The following is an 8,326-nucleotide window of genomic DNA, read 5'->3' as shown; positions in this document are numbered from 1 at the left end:
CCGGAAGCGGCCACTGCACTCCAGTCTGGGCGACCCAGTGAGACTCCAACTCAAAAAAAACCAAAACAAAAACAAAACTATTTTGAGGTATGTTCCCCGTATGCCTAGATGTTCAAGGGTTTTTATCAAGAAGGGGTGCTGGATTTTATCAGAAGCTTTTTCTGCATCTAATGATATAATCATGTGGTTTTTGTTTTGACATCTACAAAATGGATTTAATTACATTTAATTACATTTGATGGATGGATTTAATTACATTTATGATGGATGGATTTAATTACATTTATGGTTTTACGAACGTTGAACCAGGCTTGCATCCCAGGAATGAAGCCTACTTGGTCATGGTGGATGATTTTTGAGATGTATTGCTGAATCCGGTTTGCTAGGATCTTGTTGAGAATTTTAGCATCTATGTTCATCAAAGATATTGGCCTGTAGTTCTCTTTCTTTGTTGGATCTTTACCTGGCTTGGGTATCAATGTGATGTTGGCTTCGTAAAATGACTTGGGGAGAGTTCCATCTTTTTCAATCGCCTGGAATACCTTCAGTAGGATTGGTATCAGCTCCTCCTTGAATGTCTTGTAGAATTCTGCTGGAAAGCCATCTGGTCCAGGGCTTTTTTTTGTAGGAAGTTTTCTTATTACGTAGTTGATTTCCTTGATTGTTATTGGTCTATTTAGGGTCTCAATTTCTTCTTGTTCCAACCTAGGTAGGTTGTGTGATGTCAGAAAGTCCTCCATTTCCTTCTGGTTTTCAAGTTTGTTTCCATACAAGTGTATGTAGTAGTCTCTAATGATCTTTTGTCTTTCTTCAGGGTCAGATGTGACTTCATCTTTTGTGTTTCTGATTGTGCTTATTTGGTTTTTTTCTCGTTTTTTCTTGGTCAGTCTAGCTAGGGGACCGTCAATCTTGTTTATCCTTTCAAAGAACCAGCATTTTGTTTCACTGATTTTTTGTATTATCTTTTTGTCTTCTATGTCCTGGATTTGGGCTTTTATTTTGGTGATCTGGATTCTTCTGTTGAAATTAGGGTTTTTGTGGTCTTGTTTTTCCAGCTTCTTTAGGTGACTTGTTACACTGTTCCTTCCATTTTCTTCATGTGTGTTTGTAGGGATATAAATTCCTCTCTTACTACAGCTTTCAGGGCATCCCAGAGATTTTGGTAAGATGTTTCTTCATTTTCATTTGTTTCCAGGTATCTTTTGGTCCCTGTTTTGATTTCGTCATTGACCCAGGAGTTGTTTAGCATCATGCTGTTTAGTGTCCATGTCTTTGTGGGTTTTGGGGGGACTTTGTTGGTGTCAATGTTTATTTTTATTCCACTGTGGTCCAAGAAAGTGTTTGGTAGAATTTCGGTCCTTTTAAATTTGCTTATGCTTGATTTATGGCCGAGTATGTGGTCGATCTTAGAATATGTTCCATGTGGTGATGAGTAGAATGTGTATTCTGTGGTCTTTGGATGGAGTGTTCTGTAGGTATCAATTAAGTCCATTTGGTCCAAAGTCACATTGAGGTTCTGGATCTCCTTGCTGATTTTTTGTCCTGATGATCTCCCTAGGGTTGTGAGTGGGGTATTAAAGTCCCCAGTTATGATAGTGTTGGAGTCGATATCTTTCTTTAGTTTTCCAAGAAGTTGCTTTATGAAAGTTGACGCACCTATGTTGGGTGCATATATGTTTAGGATAGATATTTCTTGTTGATGGATTGAGCCTTTTATCATTATGTAGTGGCCTTCTGTATCTTTTTTGATTTTTAATAGCTTGAAGGGTATTTTGTCTGAAAGTAAGATCACTACTCCTCCTTTCTTTTGTATTCTGTTCGCCTGAAAGTTTGTTTCCCATCCTCTTACTTTGAGTCTGTGGGTGTCCTTTCTAGTGAGGTGAGTCTCTTGAAGGCAATAGATTGTTGCCTGATGATATTTTATCCATTTTGCCATTCTATGTCTTTTCAGTGGTGCATTTAGTCCGTTCATATTTAGGCTAATAATTGAAATGCAAGGGTTGATCCCTGTCATAAGGTTCTTACAGAGTTGTTCCTGTTTGTTTGTTGTCTTTCTTTGGGTTTTGGAGTTGGTTCATGTGTGTTTTTAATCTTTTGCCTGCACTCTTGTGAAGAATGCTGTTACTCTTTTTTCTTTTTCTTCTGTGTTCAGTACTTTCTTAAGTGTTTCTTGTAGAGGTGGTCTGGTGGCAGTGTAGGTTCTTAGGGATTGGATATCTGGAAAAGATTTCAATTCTCCCTCACCAATGAAGCTTAGTTTGGCTGGGTAGGTTATTCTTGGTTGAAATTGTTTCTCTTTTAGAACTTTGAAGATAGGGCTCCAGGCTCTCCTGGCCTGAAGGGTTTCTGTGGATAAATCTGCAGCTATTCTAATTGGTTTTCCCTGGTAGGTAGTCTGGCCTTTTTCTCTTGCTGACTTTAGGATTTTTCCTTGTATAACTACTTTGTTTAGGCGAATTATTATGTGTCTGGGAGTTGGTCTTCTCATTTGTTGTCTTGCAGGGGTTCTCTGAATCTCTTGTGTTTGAATTTTTTCATCCTTAATGAGATGAGGGAAGTTTTCTTGAATGATTTCATGAAATGCTTGTTCCAGTTTGGCTTCTGTTTCTCTTTCTGCCTCAGGAAGACCAATTACTCTTAGGTTTGGTCTCTTGAAGTGATCATTCATCTCTTGCAGGTTTTATTCTGTGTTTTTGAGCTTCTTTTCTATGCTTTTGACAGTTTGGGTTAGTTCTGTGTTTTGGTCTTCGAGCTCTGAGATTCTTTCTTCTGCTTGGCTGATTCTGCTTTCCATGTTATTAGTCTGTTGTTCATTTCCATCACAGTATTCTTCACTGCTGTCATTTCTGACATCAGCTCCTTCCTATTTTCCTCTTGTTTCTCCTCAATTTTTTAAATTCTCTCCATTAATGTCTTGATGTCTGGGTTTGTTGCATGTAACCAGTCATTCTGGGGGCTCTTCATTGTTTGTGTTCCAGAATCTGTTTTCTCAGTGTCTGATTCCCAGGGGTCTGTGTGAGACCTATATTCTTCTTTTGGTTTTTCTTCATTTGTGCGGTTTTTTCCCCCTCCCTTCTTTTTCCACGTCACCCTCTCTAATTCTGTCATTCAGGGGTAAAGCGATTGGTTTTACTTCTGTTTGTTCAATCTCCTATTCTTTATGTATGTCCTCTTACTTTGTTCAATTCTGGAGTTGCACTGTAGGTTGGAGGTGGTCATTTTTGCAGTTTTGAAATTTACTTAAGGGGAGAGGTGTGATTCAAAATCTGTCTGCAGGTTCTGGTATTCGCTGACAGGCGTGTGGATAATGTGGAACCCACTTCCCACTGCCCTGGAATCTGTCCGTGCAGTGAGGCTGTAGGTTTACTCCCTGAAATAAAATGTGGTTAGCAGAGGGGAGAGAATGGAGCAGATAGTGGGTTGAAGAGGGGAGTGGAGAGATAGAGGAGTAAGGGAGGAAGCAAATGAGTGTGCCAACAAATAGAGAGAGAGGCCTATACTGAAACAGATAAAAACAATAGACCACAGCTACAGACAAACCAACTCATACAAAAAATAAAAAATAAAAATAAAACATATAGTGATGCTAACATACAAGCTAACCAACCACCTTATAGTGTGCTGTTCCTCTATACAAAGATATGGTTTACAGAGAGAAGAAAAGAGAAGAAAAGGAAAAGAAAAAAAGAAAAAAGGGAACAATACAGTAGGAATAGAATTAAGTCATTAAACTAACAGAATCAATGAAGCACACTTTGAGACATTTCGTTTAAGTCCAATGTCCTTTCAGGTCTGATTTCTAGTTTTCTTTTCAAGCTGGTAAATTAGTTTGTAGTTAGGGTCAGTTACCCCTGATCTGCTGTGAAGGACAGTTCAGATCACCCTCCATTCAGCACTCTGGTCTATGTCTTTATCAAACTTGTTTCTCCCATTTCCGTGTTGCTACCTTGAATCGCCAGCAGGTGGTGCTATCTCAGCTGCTCTCCCCAGAGGGGGTGGGGCCGGACAGGAACAAGATGGCTGCCTGCCTCTGAGCAGGCAACAGGAGCCTTAAGGGCAGGCGGGCAGGACAGTCTGGGTCGCAGGAGAGGTGGCAGTGATCCTAGCAGATCTTCCATGAAGGGGTTTGATGTGGATCACCTCGGGCCCAGGTGATGTGATGTGCTACGGCTGTCACAGAGGCCGCAGCAGCGGAGGCGGTGGTGGCGGGGGGGGGGCAGCGGCGGCGACACTGTTTGCACCACAGTGACTGTCCAGTCTGTTGCGATGTCCCAGAGGTGGCAATGGCCGAGCTCCGTATGAAGAGCAGGCTGCAATGTTGGGGTCCACAGGCCCCCGGGGTGAGAGTCAGAGACCCACTGCAGATCTCCTTTGCAGAGGGCTTCAGAGACCAGCTTGCCCTGTCGCCATCTTGCTGCTTCCCCTGTGGTTTGAATTTTATCTGCTTTCAAACTCACGTAGAAATTTAATTGTTATTGTAACAGTATTGAGAGGTTGGACCTTTAAGGGATGATTAGGCCATGAGGGCTCTTCCCTCATAAATAAATTAATGCCATCACCATGGAAATTGGATCCTTACGAAAAGCTGAGGTTGGTCCTTCCTGCCTCTCTTGTTCACCCCCACTTTGTTCTTATGATATGTTAGGATGCAGTAAGAAGGCTGTTGCCAGATGATGATTTCTTAGTCTTGGACTTCCTGGCCTCCAGAACTGTAAGTCAATAAATTTGTTTACTATAAATTGCCCAGTCTGTGGTATTCTGTTCTAGCAGCACAAAACAGACTGAGACAAGTATGCAAAGTGAGGACTGCCTGTATATAATAATATCTCATTATATGTTTAAAAGTTTTTTTTTATTTTAAAGATATGGGGTAAAATTCAGGTTAGGTATATAAATGTTCATTATGCAGGTACCCTTGTTGATGAGATGTGCTCCTCCCTCCCCTGAAAGTTTTCACTGAAAGGAGCCAGAGTAGTCATATGAATATATATGTATATATGACGATACATATTTACCCATTATCAGTTTTTTTTTCTGTGTGATGCCCGTTGTTCTATTGACTCTTAATCCTTCAGTGTACATTTCCACAAAACAAGGATACTCTCCTCCATAATCATAATACAGATATTCAAATCAGGAAGTCAACATCTAATTCACAATCTCCATTAAAATTTCTCCAAACACTCCAAATGTTGTCTTTTTTCCCCTTTTAGTTCAGGACTTAATCTAGGAGTATGAGTTGCTTGTAGTTGTCATCCTTTATAATCTCCTTTAATCTGGAACCATTCTTCAGGTTTCCCTGGGTTTCATGACCTTGGAAGTTTTATAAAGTATGGGCCTTCATTCTGCAGAAGGACTCTCAGCATGGGTTCATACCATGTGTCCTCATTTCCAGATGTAGGGCACTTATCTCTTTTTGAAAAGAATACCACAGAAATGGCACTCCTGCATCCTCTTCAGCCCTTGACCCAACCATCAACTTCTCACCTTACTCTGTCTCCTTGGAAAGGAAGAAGAAGAAGGAAAGTCCCCTAACCTTCAGAAACAACCTTGCTTTCTATAACAAAAAGGTAATTCTGGCCCACTTCAAACCTCTCCTACTTCAGAACTGGAATTAGCCATCTATATAAGGAATTCTGGCTCCTTTCAGTGGAATATCAGACACCAAAATATGTATGGGTCTAGGGTTGCTCATTACTACTGGAGTACTAATTAAATCTAGGAGTTTTTTTTTTTAAAGTAGCAGAACCAGGCAATATATAGTTTGAAAAATTTTGACTTACTGATATTTTCAAATCAATTTAGTTATAAAATCATTTTTGCTTGCTTTTAATTTCATACATATCTTCTTCCTCTTACACCAAAAATCTTAATTTCTATCCCATATCTCTTATTTCTTTTCTTTAAGAGTAAGGAGAATAATTACAAAACACTTAAATATTACTACAAACACCGAAACTACTGAGGAAGTTTGAAATTTCCATTCATTTTTTTTAAGTCTAGAAAGTCTTCTACTATGAGCATGTGGTTAAAAAATCATGCTCTAAAGTCAATTGAGATAAATCTTTTTCCAGGTGACTGCATCATTAATTTGATATATAGATAGGTACCTTTGTTTCAATTCATTTAAAATTAAAAACTTTTTTTAAAGTTTAGCTTCATTTATTGTTTGGAATAGGAAATTAGTATATACAATTCAAAGGACAAAATTATACAGCAAGGTATGCCTGGTAACCCTTCTTCTGCTCTAGCCATGACTATCCCTTCACATTTTCTCTGCTTTCTCTTTCTCTTTCTGTACATATACATGTATTTTAAAAACCTATGTGGAGTGCTTCCCAGGGCACAGAAGCTGAGTGCCAATTTTTAAAGTCAGCAAAGTCCTTCCGGGCAAGAAGCTACTGAGAATGACTGCTGGTTCCAGGCCTGCCTTACCAATGCAGCTCCTGTCTGGACACTAGCAGCAAGGGCTGTTGAGGAAGCACAGCAAGGGAACCAGAGGCGGAGTCCCACTGGAGAAGAAGAAAGAGGCATCCTGCCACCATCTTGAGAATTGGGCAGGAAAGTGCTCCAGCTTGCTCACCATTGACCGATAGAGCTGATCTCTGTGATGGGTGGATTAACTACTCAGGGGTTGATAATGATCCAGAGGGAATATCCTGAAAGCACACACTTCAGAGGGACAGGGCAAGTGCTGATTCTCAGGCACCCTACACCGTACTCTGATTCAACCGTTGGACAAAGGATGTGGCCAGAAAAGGATGAAGAAGACCTCTGAATAGATTAGTGGTGAGTCTGGGACTGACCCAATCCCCTCTTTCTCAGCAGTCCTTTGAATGTCATACCCACATGCCCGGAGCATGACTGAGGGAGATGAACCCAGGCAAAGCCTGGGCATCAGTTGAGACAGGAGAACTCTACTTTAGAATAAGCCTGGCTGGGGTGCCCCATGCTGGTTTCTAAAGAAGAGACAACTTTGCACATCCCCACCAGAGGGGATCCCCCTGAAAATACAAGAGTTGGAGGGAAGGACTGAAGCCCTACCCACTCCCACTACCCCTCCTCCTTCCCTGGGCAGGACACTGGGGAGAGAGGGGAGGACTGTGAATAAGGCTGCAGCTCCACAGGAGACAGCATAGGGGCTTACCTGTGAGCAGCTGAGAGGAACAATTACAGAATTGTTCCAGAGGACAGGTTGTTTTTTGTTTGTTTGTTTCCCTGTTTTTTCTTTTTCCTTTGTGCATGAATGTGCACGTGAGGATTCAAACTAGATCCCCCCCACCTTTTTTATTTCTTTTTCTTTTTTTCTTCTTTTTTCCCTCTTTCTTTCTTCTTTGGTTTTTGTTTTCTGCTTATGTGTGTACATGAATGAATGAGTGTTCATCTTTCATCTTGGTTTTCTTTTTGTTCTTCTCTTTTTTTAGTTTAATGTGTGTGAATGTATGTGTGAGGAATTGATTTGAATCCCATTTTTTCCTCTTTTCTCTTTTCATTTTGAGTTGAGTGTGTGTGTGTGTATTCGGTTTTCATGTTTTTTGTTTGTTTTGCTTTGTACTTTTTCCAGTTTGCTTTGGTGTGTGTGTGTGTGTGTGCGTGTGTGTGTGTGTGTGTATTTAATTGTTTTTTGCTTTGGTTTCTACTTTTGTTTTTCTGTACTTTTAGTTTTTAAAATTATTGACTGTCTTATTTCATTCTACTCTCCCCTGTTCCCTTCATTGCTGTTACTGTATCATGGTCTCAGGGGCTACACACATTCACCCATTACATTGTCATACAGAGTGGTGGTGGGGAGTGTGTCTGAGGGAACCCATGCCACAATCAGTGAACATCATGATTTGCAAGTAGTTTCTGAATCCTAGCTCCCCATCCTCCACCTTATTCAACTCTCAAAACTACAAGAGACAGCAAAGCTTCCCATCTACAACCCTGTTTGAAAATAGAACAAATTTAGAGCCCAGATCTGAGGAGAATAGAGGACTGAGAAAACATCAGAAGTGAAAGCCTCTCCCACTGCCACTGAATAATGGAACCAAAGAGAAAAGATAAGACATCTTTCACAAATGAGGAAAAATCAATGAAAGGACACAGTTAATTCCCAGTGTAACAAAGAGAAAACACCTGAAAAATCAGATCTCAGAGCCCAAACAATGGAAATCACCAAAGACTGGCCCCTGAATACAACAGGGATTAGGGAATGGATAGTAAGAGTGAATAAGACTCAAAAAAGACAAGATGCAACGCTGAAAGAACTTATTTATTTTTTTTAATTTTTTTTTGAGTTGGAGTCTCACTGTCGCCCAGACTGGAGTGCAGTGGCCACTCCCGG

Source organism: Carlito syrichta, unplaced genomic scaffold, assembly GCF_000164805.1.
Source record: "Carlito syrichta isolate Samal-C Ts95f unplaced genomic scaffold, Tarsius_syrichta-2.0.1 Scaffold138016, whole genome shotgun sequence".
NCBI lineage: Eukaryota > Metazoa > Chordata > Mammalia > Primates > Tarsiidae > Carlito > Carlito syrichta.
Note: the sequence above shows the minus strand (reverse complement) of the source record.